The sequence below is a fragment of the Triticum aestivum genome, chromosome 4A, assembly GCF_018294505.1.
Source record: "Triticum aestivum cultivar Chinese Spring chromosome 4A, IWGSC CS RefSeq v2.1, whole genome shotgun sequence".
Lineage (NCBI taxonomy): Eukaryota > Viridiplantae > Streptophyta > Magnoliopsida > Poales > Poaceae > Triticum > Triticum aestivum.
In genome coordinates this window covers 692,551,015-692,564,147 of record NC_057803.1, presented here as the reverse complement: position 1 = coordinate 692,564,147, position 13,133 = coordinate 692,551,015, and the positions used below count along the sequence as shown (strand labels likewise).

Below are 13,133 nucleotides of genomic sequence, written 5' to 3'. Positions count from 1 at the left end.
TCGCATTTGATTTGGCAAATGGCAATTGACCTGGTCTGAGCAAGTGAGCATGCACGATCGAGAAGTCGCTAACAGAACGTTTCCTGGCTTCTTGCAAGCCTGGCCTTTGACCGTACTCGCAACAAGTGATCAGCCTATTTTAGTTTTATGTAAAGCGACTGGAAAGGAAGCTGCCCTGCTCTTGCCCTGAGTCCACTTTAATTTGTTCTCCTTTTAATTTCCTATATAATCTTCTGAAACTCTAAACATGCCTTGTGAAACACAAGGACAACGTGCAGGAATGGAATGAAAACAGAGAGAGGAAACTTGCTTCCGTCACATGAAGCTTTGCGCCTCTCCATGGATAGATAGATTACAACTGAAAAAAAGGGTTACATAGATTACGAAGTGCAGTTTCATTTCTCTTGTCTTTTCACTCTCTTGTGTTGAGCCACTACTTTGGACGTGGCGATTTGGTGCCCGAGCCCAGCTGATCCCGAAATCGTTGGCGTCCGTTCCTGGCTCGGGATCCGCAATTTTCGGTCTGACACGTCTGACGACGGCGAGTGGCGAAAAAGGAGCATGCAGTGGAATACGGTACGAAACAATATCTCTGGCGTGGGCCCGAAACGTAGGGAGGAGACGGTGTTCACGCAGAGAACTCTGGTCCGTGGACCAGATCGTTAGAACCGCACCTGAGCCAGGGATCAGATCGTCGGAACCCTCGCCGTCCCTCCCTTCCACCCAAAACACGCTGTCTGAGCAGGTCCTTGCGGTGGCGCTCGTTCTACACCCATGGTGACCGGAATAATGGAGGATTCCAGGGTTGAGTTGCTCCATGCCTGACAGGTTAGTTCCCGCAGATCTGCAAATAGTTTTTTAGGATTTGTTCTCCAGTCTGTCTAGCGAACGGACCTTAATGGCGGGCTGCGGCCATTGTTGTCTTCTTTCAGGTTCCATTACGAGAGGAGTTCGCTGACAACCTTGAGCAAGCAGATCTGGTTTCTCTAGTCTTGTTGCCCAACAACGGAGCTGGCCTTGCCATTCCTGAAGACTCGAATGTTGGGTCTGGGTGCGCTCAGCAGCTGGCGATGGGACTGAAAGGGCAGGAGCTGGCCGCCGTTGTCGCCCGGATGCATCTCTGACGAGGCCGGCGCAGTCGACTGAAATAGTCAACCTAGAGGCACCAGACTAGACTAAAAATGTGATCCCATATCCTACAGATGTTGGTCTGTATATTCAGCTTTGACTGCATGTTCTTCTGCACATCCATGTTCTGTCTGAAAAATGTTTTACTTTGCAAAAATCGTTAGGATGGAAGACCCTATCAAGAAGTAAGCCATGGCACTGCAGTCCATGCTTGATGCCTAGTTTAACAGTCAGAAGCACTTTCAACATACTGTTAATGTTGTTGAAGTAGAAGTGTAGAACTAATAGACAACAAAATTACTCTTGTATTTGAACTCGTAGAGTGAATAATGAACGTCTGCAACAGGTCACGGCTGGGCAGTGCGCCACCAGACAGGACACCGTGTCCCTCTCGAATGAGCGCTCTGGAGCAATCAACTTGCAACGCAGAGGAACCTACAAAAGATTTAGTACGTCTTACTCTTGACCCGAGTTTCAATTCATTGGGTGAGGCACACGACTTCTACAATCTATATTCTTGGGATGTCTTTGGTATCAGATATGGTAAAAGAAGACTAAATGCCGAGAGGACGAAATGCATGCAGGAGATCGTATGTGGTTGCTCGGTGAGTAACGAGCTTTTTCTCAAATATAATACATTTTAGAGTAAATGTGTTTTGCTGTGTCGTCAATGTGTTCTCCAAGCGCGGTAATGTCTGATGTTATGTTTTGCTGGCCGACATGCAGAGCAAACCAGAGGTAGAGAATAGTAGGTCATGCAGATGCGAGTGTCCAGTGCTGATTAGGCTGTTTCGCGCGGCGGACAACAACTGATACATCACAGAGCACCGTGAGAGCCGCAACCATTCAATGTCCTTAACAATGGGTGAGTAGGTGCACTGGCCGTCGCACAAGCACATCGACGCATACACAAGATTTGATAAAGCAACCTAGGGAAAACAATGTGAAACTTTGGAAGGTGTACAACATAATTGGGAGCTTCGTTGGTTCGGTCGAGAAGGTGCCCGTCATGAAGAGGACCCTAAGAAACATTTGCGGGAAGGTAAGCCGCGAATCACATGTTGAAGACATACATGCCTCCTTCAAGCCCAATGCATATTTTTCTCAGGCAGTGCATGAGGTTAATTACAGTTTGACCATGAGCGTGAGGAAAGCTACGAGGAGAAGAGGACGATAATTGTAAGCATTTTTTGTGTGTACATTTTGATTATTTGACAGAAATGTATGTACATTTCATGCATGTCAGGCATTTGTTTACATGAATCACTTACATACAGAAAAACCAAACTATATTATGACAGGGTGGAGCTATCAGGAGGACCAATTTGGTGATATATAGAGCGGCATGCAAGTAAACTTTACACCAGGGCTATGTTTGAGGAGTTTTGGTCGCCTCCTAATCAAAGGGACGTTGTACAATGTCAAGGAAGGAGAGAAGAAGAGGAAATATGTTAAAAAGCACGACAATGTAGCTAAAAGAGAAAAATGGAGCAGAGTCGAGTACGAGGTGACCATAAGTGAAGATCAGTCAGAGTTTACGTGCGAGTCTGGCCAGTTCGAGCATACTGGGATGTTATGCAACCATGTCTTAAGGGTAACTAAACCTGACAAAAAATTGATGCACATTAATTGAATTTCTGCACTTAAACATATTGTAATGCACAGGTCATGGATATACTTCATCTGGAGAAGATCCCTGCAATGCATATACTCAAGTACTCAAGCGGTGGACCAAGGACGCGAGGGACATACTTCCCCAACACCTGGTTCAGTATCAGAAGGACAATTCAGTTAACTTGTCGTTCACATGCAGGAACTCGATGCTCTATCTGAAAGCCATGGAAGTCGTGCGGATAGGCGATTCGAATGCAGAATCATTCGAGCACATGTTTGCTGGTCTGGAAGCTTTGTTGGTGAGTGGCACACCTTTAGCTGAGAAGAGGGATGCTTGGGGTTTGAGCATCGGATAGCAGGTTTGGCCACTGGTAGACTTCCTGGCAATGGAGTGGTTGCGTTTGTGGGGGGAGACGATGCTGACAAATGCAAAAGTGGTGGGAAATCTGTTAGTGTGAATGCCCTTGAAGGTCTAGCAACTCCAGATAAGCATAGTGGGGTCGGCAGACTGACTAATAGCAGGGAGAAGGCGCCTTATGAGGGTTAGAGTAGATGTAGCAGGTTCTTCAACATTTTTCGGCGTGAGGGGCACAAGCGAATTACCTGCCCCGAAAGAGGAGATGCCCCCAAGAAACCACGGAAGCCAGGGATATGCAAGAACTGCAGCATGGAAGGGCATCGCCGGAACACTTGCATGAGGCTGCTCGGTGCTGCTGAGAAATGAGTTCCGAAGTTTTAATTTGTAATCTGTATTGTAGTACCTTTCAGGATTTTCTAGTGTGTTTCAGTGAGCATTGCTCCATGCTTGTTCCTCAATTACGAGAGGCATCTTGCATATTGTACCAGTAGACTACCAAGTTTGATAATGTTCATCTGTACTAAATTTGGTTTACTGATTGCTGGAAATATTGCTTCCTACTGTTGTGGTATCTCTAGCATCTGCCTGGTTCATATTTGTGGTCGCATACACTAGCTAGGGTTCACGTCTCAGGTTTAGAGCATGGGCTTGTATGCTGAATGTGTTTTCTGCTGACACTTGGCGCGAGGGTAGATTCAAAATTTGAACTTCTAGACAGATATATGCAAGTACTGTAAGACAGGTGGCAGGATGGCATCCTAAAAGCCGTATCAGAGTATACCATCCGGCAATGTTCGTCAGTTCTGGGGTCATGAGTTCTGTATGTAGAAGTTGCCTTACTAAGGGTAGAGTTGGGAGCTGCGTGGTAAGGAATGTGTGTCAGTTCTTTGTGATTATGACTGTAGAACTCCAGTATGAGTTTGAATGTGACGATTTCCCTGTATGTGTTTTTGATGTAGTTTGCATCCATGATTTATCTGCGTGTGCGTCTCTCCTAGCTGGAAACACTGCAATTTCTGAAAGTGTGGTTGTGTGTGCAGGCATCCGCATGATGGCGGCATGTCTTTGTGATCAGGAGGCGTAAGTTTGAACCGGTCGTGTCTCTGCTGATTTCCTTCAGGAGAGGTTGTGTGCTGTCACTAGGAAATATGTATGCATGCATGTCCATGCGTCAGGTCGTTTTAACTCGTAGTGTACACGCGCGTGCGCCTGCTCGATTCGAAATTCAAAACTTGGGCGTCAGGTTCATCCTTCATGTGTTCTACTCTGCTAGCAGCAATGGCGCCTGTGTGGAGCGCCCGGACTGACTCAAGCGTCGCTGCGGTGATTGCAGCATCGGCGACGATGACTGGAGCGGAGTGCTCTGGCGATCGCGCGCGCACCCGCTCCCGACCAGAAAACGAAGGTGAGTGAAATAAGCTGTATTTTCGTTTTCCTCCGGACCTCCCGCACTGCTTTAACTTGGTCGTCCCAGTCACAGCCGGAGGAGCTCCTGCGGTAGGCGGAGGAGGATCCAGACGCAGACATGGCTGCTGCTTTGGCCTTTGGGTGGCGGCCGGTGGATTGGTAGGGGAACGGCGAGGGATATTTTATTCCAGCTTGGGTGTCCGTTAGCTGGACCCGTCGCCCGTAGTGGAAAAGGTTGGCCCAGAACAGTTTCCGGTCCGTCGGGCTATCTCCTGTACCGCGACGTCCGTTCGTTTGGACCGAGAGTTAATGCACCAGCTGTACTTCTATATACGTTGCATATACGCGAGCGAGACACGACGGGAAATACCAGCGCCGCAGACATCCCGATGCGAACGGATGCGTGAGATTTCGGGTCCAGCTGTGCTCGGGATCAGAAACGGATTTTCGCACTACTTTCCTCTAAGCTTACTCCAAACTTCCCAATTTTTTCTTTCAGTTTCTGTTTTTCTCAAGCTCTACAATCCGCAGGTTTCTCTGGTCCCGTTTCATTTTTTATCTACCGGCCTTTTCGATTTTCATCCAGCATTTATTTTTATTTAATTTCTTTATTATTATCATTATTTTAATTTCCCTTCTTTCCTTTTTCCCACAAAAATAAAAAATGGTCACAATGTCTAGAAAATATTTTGAAATTTTGAAAATTATCAGGAATAAAAAAAGTTTCACAAAATTTAAAAAGTATTCACGGATCTAAAAATATTCGCTACTTCTAAATTTCTTTCTCATTTTTTAAAAAATTTGCAAAATTATTAAAGACATGATCTTTTTCAAAGAGATAAAACACTTTTTAATGTTACATTATTTTTTAAAAAAATCAAGCCATTTATTAAAAATATTAAATATTTTATAAAGATCAGTCTATTAAGTGTTGACCTACTTTTCAGAACTGTTCATGCATTTTTAATACCAAAGGACATTTTTAATACAACATAAACCAATACACATAAAAATCTAATGTATGATCAATGTATTTTAAATAAATGATGAACATTTTTAGTAACAAAGGACACTTGTTAGTACATGATCATCGCACTTTAAAAAATGATGACCATTTTAATAAATTGTAAAAATATAGAATGCAAATAAATTTTATAATGATATGCACATTTTAATCACAAAAATAACTACAAGGCAACTATTTTTGATAGAAGATGAACTTTTTTAAAACACAATGAACACTTTAAATAAGCATTAAAAGTGGCTTAATACAATACAAACGTTTTTTCCTAATAGACAATGTCCTCTAAAAACATTTTATTTTACAGATTTTTTTTTTCAATCGACGACGAACTTTTTTCCATACACGGCAAATAGTTTTAAGCCCATTACTATCCAATGAAACTATTTTCTTGTACACATAAAAAATTCTATTAGACAATAAACATATTTAAACAATTCGCAATGAACATTTTTAATATGCACTTAAAAAGTGGATACCCACTTTTTGAAACACTATGAATTTTTGTTGATGCATGGTGGGAAAAAGAACCAAAAGAAAAACAAATAAAGAAAAATAATAATAAAGAAAAGGGAACACAAATATAAAGAAGAAGTAGAATAAAAACCAAAAGAAAAAACTAAAAGGAAACCAATAACAAAGGGTAGAGGAAAGGAAAAAAAAAGGAAACGATAGAAGAAGAAATAAGAAATAGAAAGAATAAATAAATTAAAAACAGAACTCAAAAACTTCAAGAAACCTTAATAAACCTGGCCCTATGGACGACCTGCATGTAGATGGTTATTGAGTCGGTCTTTCTTAGGCGGTCTTCTAACTTTGTCGTCAAGTTTCTCGCATTTTTGCAGCATTGACAGAGGGATCACGACCGGCTTGTCCTCATGATGGACGCGATGACTACTGTCACGCCCCAGGGCTCCTGAGCTTCCAGCCACCTAGTGATCCTTTTCTTTTCTTTTCTTTTTTGGCGTGTTTGTCTTGATGCCCCAACAGACTCTATTATTTCCTTTGATGCACTTGTACTTGTTGTATGGATGTGATAGTTGTTTATTTATAAAGCGGCGTGAAAGCCTATTTTGAGAGACACCGAACAGGTTGAGTGCTACCAATTTTTCTATCATATAATTAGTTAAACAATTTGCATCTCTATTTTACTCACGCTCAGACTTGATAATCAAGCACCTCGCAAAAAAAGTCCTTGATAATCATGCGGAGTCCGATCTCCTAAGCCGGTTAACTTCATTCAACGCAACTACACTCATTATTTAGACAAAAAAAATTGCACTCTTGTCGTCTTTCGTCTGTGTATACTCCTATATTTGCTCATTTCCACAGTCACATTCTCAAACATTCTCGAATAAAGAATTATTATTCTTAATTATTTATTTGTTCATTTTGGTCCACGCAAGGGTAGAGGTCAACGGAAATCTCACAACTAGAGGAGGAAAACTGCACACACTAAGCTACATTATCCTCTCCATTTCAAACTGCGTACCCAAGCTACAAAAAAAGGTAGGTGTAAGCATATATGGGTATAGGCATAGAATGCTTCAACACGAGTACTGGCACACATCACGATGAGAGGGAGAAACTGGAGACAGTTGGCCAGGAAGTTGACGAGATCCGAGAGGGCACCACTAATCTAGGCACACGAAAGAAACGTGCAGTCAAACGATCATGCTTCAGTGCACTGCACACGCGTCATGCTAGAACTTTTCCACGCGTAGGTCATGGTGTTCTACATACGAGTTCACATTCAAATCTCTTGCCTTTAAACTTTTTTTCCCCATTCAATCCTATCCATTTGAACGTGTGATGGGTAAAACCTTGAGAAGAAACGACCAGCATAAATTTTGCAAGTACTCAACACTCATAAACAACCAGCTGACCAAACATCTCATTTCACCCGCATATTGCAACGTCCGCAAATTTTATTTTTGCTGTTTTAATATCTATACATGTAGAAACGACCCACACTTGTATCCGGCTGAAATGAGTATTGCTCCAAGAAAGCATCAACATGTTTCTGTGCATACACATTCTGAGAAAGTGTCGATCAACATGTTAAAAGAACTTTTTTTTTAGAAAAGGAGGATGATCCCCGGCCTCTGCATCTGGGAGATGCATACAGCCACTTTATTGATTATTCTCGAGGACCTTACAAAGTATTACAACAATGTGCCTGAATCCACCATCTTGGCAACATATGCCGCTACTCCTATCCAAAATGATGAAGGGGTGCTAGCTGGGCCACTACCCAAACCACTCACCTAAGCCTAACACATCAAAAGCCGGAATGTTAAAAGAACTTGGTAAATGTTAACTCTCAGGCCAGCTGCGGACAAGTCTCAGCTGGCAAACTCGACTACAATATAGTAATAGCAGTGGCGTAGAGTCACACTCGTTTGCTGGTCTTTGATATCTCATTAGGGAAATATCCCTAACTGCACTAAGGACCAGAAGTGTTCAACGACTAGTCCTCACACGTGCCACTCGCTGCAGCGTAACTACGAGACGGCTACGAGCTACTTTCCCTCGCCTCAGTGTCGCATACGAGCGTCTTACTCTCACCAATGACTATTTATGGACAGGAAAATAAGCGGCGTTGTCAACGATTTTGTGATATGATCTTCCCGCCCGCCAACATGCCAGCATGCATGCATGAGCCCGTTTTTCCTTGTTCAACTCAAGCAGCTGACAGGCACGTACAAACATGTGTCTGCGGATCATGACTGCGTGATCACTGTCATGGTTGTTGTGCAGCAAACGTGGTCGAGATTGGCATCGATCGCACCTCTCGGCATTTGATTTGGCAAATGGAGACTGACCCGGTCCGAGCACGGCCGATAGAGACGTCGCTGTGTGTGTTTCCTACTCACGAACGGTTCCAAGAGATCCTCAGCCTATTTTACAGCAGCAGGAAGCTGCCCTGCTCTTGCCCTCAGTCCACTTTTCTTCTCCTTATAGTTTTCCACTCTTCTGAAATGAAACTCCAAGCAGCTACGCACTTGGTGCGGATCCCCTGTGAAACATGAGTACGGCGTGCCAAAATGGAAGAGGAAACTTGGTGCCTCCGTTACGTGAAGCTTCACGCCTTGTGGTGCCGGATAGATAGATTGAGCTCAGTTTGAATTGTCTTGTCTTTCGCTCCCATGTTGAGCTCAGTTTGAACTGATCGGGAAGAACATTTCAAAATGTTTGGAAAAAAACTGAAAACAGTTTACCACACTAACACAAAATTAATGTATGTTGTCACGAAATTTCGTATTGAAATTCAAACTCAGCTTACAAACAATGACAAAATTGACGTCAATGTGATAAGGGGCCATATCTAAAGCACAACTTATGTTATGTACTATTTAGTGTCGAAATTATCTTTTTTTTGTTAGCTATCTTTTGAATTTTTATTTAAATGTTTGTGACAACATACATTGATGTTTTGTGAATGTGCTACTTTTTTCAGTAATTATTAAATAATTCTAAATATGCTATGAAAGTTCGGTGTCCCGGGTGCGCTACAAAGAATGGTGCACTAGATATTCTCCCCCTTAATCTTCCTCCCATTTTGACCTTTTTTGTTCTTTTTTTTTGTTTTCTTTGTTATTCCCATTTTAGGCGCTACATTCCATCAGTTTTTTGATTCCCGTTTGTACATTTTTCTACCGCTATTACTCAGTTTTCTTCTAGCATTTATACTTACTTGGTTTTGTTTCTTTTCATTTTACATGTTTTCGCAAAATATAAAAACATTCATAAATTTTTAGAAAAATTATGAAATTTTTAAAAATGTTGAAGAATTTCATGAAGTCTTCACAATGTTTTAAAAACATTTATGAATTTTAAAACATATTTGCAAATTAATGAGAATGCTCACGGGTTTTAAAGATTCTTCATTAAATTTATTTATGTTAATGTTTTTTTAAAGGAGCAAAACACTTGAAAAAATTAAATGGGTATTTTGGAAGAAAAAATATCCATTACATTTATTAAAGTTGTTCATGTATATTTAAAACAGTTGTACATTTTTTAAAATATTAATGTAATAGAAAAAGTGATCACCTACTTTAAAAAAATCATGCAGCTTTAAAAAGTGTTCACACATTTTTTGTTCAGGTTATTTGTCAAAATATTTTTAGAATTTGAAAAAAAATACAGAAAAACAAAATAAAACCGAGTAAAGACCGAAGAAACAAAATCATAATAATGAAAAAGCCACTGGAAATCAAAGGAAGTAAGAGCATCTACAGTTGGGCTCCCAAACCGACCACCCCCATACGTCCGGGAGGATGGCCCGGCCAAAAAAACCCGACCCAGACGGGCTCCTCGTACCGGCCCTAAAAGTCCGGTTGACCGGCACCTCTCACATCCTGCCCAAACATGGGGCTGATATGGAGAGGTGTAGACGAGTTCGCCACGATCGGCTGCGTCCGTGGACATTGCGGGTCTATTCGGTTAGGTCGGTTATATGAACGACTAGGTGTTTGCAGTTGCAAAGTTTGAGAGGCAGCAGGATGAGGTTGGGTACATCCATATAATCATCTCTGTCGTGTCCAGATGAGGAGGCTGGGCGATAGAACGAATTAGTATCAGTCGCCCAAGTAGGTACACAAGTTCACATGACGCTCGCTCTCTTATTTCTGGTTCTACAAATATGATACCCAAAAGGTGACGCCAAAGCGAAACGACGAAGCCCACGGCGTGAGTGAACGAACACCTCCACCACCGGGCGGGGCTGGACGAATCGTTGCTACGTAGGAGTACTTTATTATGGTTTCCCGGGCAGCACAGCCGCCGTGAATTATAGGGTGAACACAACGTGCGGCAGTACGGAGTAGTATTGTTTATCCTTAGCCAGGAACGTTCGTTTCTGCCTATCGATTGATCATCGTCAGCAAGCAGCAGCAGCCAGGTGCAAGGTGCGTCTGCCCCTTTTGGACCGGATTACGTGCGTCCGTCGCCGAGTTTAATTAGGTCTCCGTTGCCGACGGAGAGTGCGTGCGTGCGCTAATCCGTCTGCCCCTTTTTTCGTGTCACGTTCGTCGACGTCGGAAATGGAGCGCCGCTCCCTCCCTGCTCCGCGGAAATCAATCACTTTCAGTCTATCTTATAATCAATTTTAGTACTCCCTCTGTAAACTAATATAAGAGCGTTTAGATCACTACTTTAGTGATCTAATTAAACACTTTTATATTAGTTTACGGAGCGAGTAGTATCTTATTAGTGTACCATATCCCCAACAGTGTGTGAGTGAGTGATGGTGCTTTCTATCTCTGCTGCTTTCTTGCCGCCATCCGGCAACCAAAGTGGACTTTTCATACTGTGGAGGATTCGAGGAGATTTGAGCGGAATATACTAGCGGAGCGCCGGACTACTCTAGCTAGGAGTGGTAGTAGTATTTGCGGCGTTGGAAGGATGCGGTGCGGGGCGTTGCTAGACGCACCTCCGGCCTGGTCCGACGCGTCTTCCATCCAGTTGCTGCCGGGCACGGGTGTACCGGACAAGCTACATCTCGCGCGCTATTCCTATCATGTGTCAGGCTATCATCAGATACTAGTAGGAGTACTAGCAGCTACTGTTGCTTGGGAGGGAGATTCATCAATCAATCACTCATGCAATCAATCCCGTGCCTGGATCATCGTGGCTGAACCTGCATCATCCGACGAGACGACTGACGACGGTGGTGCTGCTATAGCTGCGTGTCAGGCCGCACGGCGTGCGCTGTCAGCTCGCCATTGGGCCACGGGCTAGTCGATGAACTAAGCGGCACGAGAGGAGAGGAGAGAGGAATATGGATTGCCGTGCTTGTACCACCACACACGAACGCACACGATGCCCGTGCAATGTAGTATTGTCAATCGTCGAAGCGTTACGGCGTGAGCTGAACGAGTAGCTTGGGACATAGGAGACGAGGAGGAAAAAAGCAGGAAGGAGCCGTCACTCCGTGGACGTACTACACAATGCTCACGCCGGAGCGCCGTAGCAAGCTCCAACAGAAGATTCGGGCGAGACAAGCCGCGCGCGCAGCACGCATCGCTGCCGGGCTATCTCAGAACTCGCTAGAGCCGGAGGAGGAGGAGCACCGGGGGAAGAAGAGGAGGAGGAGCTGGCTCCGATGGAGATGGAGGAGGCGGAGTAGCCGGAGCAACAGCTGCCGGGCTTCAACATGGAGCAGGCGAAGGCGGAGTTCGCCTTCGCGCAATCTGATGAGCTGGCGGAGCAGCAGGCCATCCTGGAGTTCTTCCAGGATGAGGTCTAAGTGGAGGCCAACCAGGTGTTCCTCCGGCGGGAGCAGGCGGCGTTCGATGCGCTCTTTGCCAAACTCCACACGGAGATAGAGGCGGAGGAGGCCTGAGTGGAGCAGCCGAAGGTGCCGGAGGAGCCAGAGCTGCAGCTGCCGCCAATCCTGCCGGAGCCGGGTACAGAGATCGTTGACATCTCCGACGATGAGTAGCTAGGTGATCGACGTAGTACATAGATTATTTCGTTTGTATGGATTTAAGAATCTAGTATGAGATGCCTTGATGCAACAAATAAAATTTAAGATGTGTCCGATCACTGCACGCGGACATATCCGGACGCATCCACGGATGTTTGAGTGGCCATATTTAACATATCCGATTGTAGATGCTCTTAAATCTTCTTCGTGTCTACCCATCTCTGATCACTAAGTAGGGTACAACGGGAGGGACGGCACCAAACGTCCTGATTGCACATCTATACATGGATGAGCAAACAACACTAGTAGTACACCAAAAAGGGCAAAATTAAAGGCATCTCCAAGGGCCTCACCTAAACTATCGTATACTAGATCATGATGGCACGCATTGCCGCGCTCGTCCATCTAGAGAAAAGAACTACTATACTATTATTTAGAAAACTTGAACAATGGAAACATTTGGTAAAATTCAAAGTAATTGAATTTCGATGTGTTGACACTGATGGTGGCGCATATTTACATCAAGTTTGGAACCTATACACTCACATAAATGCTTTCATTTTTACATTTTCTCTTTGTCCGGTCATTACAAGAAGATGCAAGGAAATACATAGAGCAAAAATAATACAATATACTATCTTGTAAAGGCTAGCATATTCTATTCTTGCACAAGATCAACATCAACTCTAATGCTTGAGTAATATTCCCGAGAGTTCAGCTTACATCAAATAGTTTGTACGTACTAAACCATCCAATTTAAGATCTAGTGTGATATTACAGTAGTGACAAAAGTAACAGAGAAGAAACAAAGTTTTAGCAAGCCTGAATTCATCAGTCGACAAACCATTTGGAATGCTCAGGAAAAATAATCAATGACTTAAGAGAAAGAAACAACATGAGCAATCGTCCGTATAACAGGGTACAAAGATGAACTGATTGAAGTCAAGTCCTAGCATGTTGAAACAAAAGTGATTTATATCCTCAATCTTTAAGGAGAGGCGTCAATAAACTAACGTTGAATATCTATATTCTCTCGTCTTCTTTAGTACGTAGATTTCCTTCAACAGTTATTGTAAGATGAACGTGCATACCCCAGCCAAATGAGAATATAAGATTTTTTACCAGATTTAACCGGAGAAGGCAGAGATCTTCGGAGCTAAGGGGGGGACCAG

The 13,133-nt window shown here is 43.6% G+C and overlaps 1 long non-coding RNA gene across 1 annotated transcript; it reads left to right on the top strand.

Annotated features, from left to right (window-relative positions):
* The first annotated feature begins 617 nt into the window (after positions 1-617).
* LOC123083174 (uncharacterized) lies at positions 618-3,557 on the top strand. The gene is made up of 5 exons (XR_006439220.1): positions 618-828; positions 933-1,733; positions 1,855-2,307; positions 2,430-2,722; positions 2,794-3,557. It is a non-coding gene; the product is annotated as an uncharacterized lncRNA (long non-coding RNA).
* Positions 3,558-13,133: the final 9,576 nt, after the last annotated feature.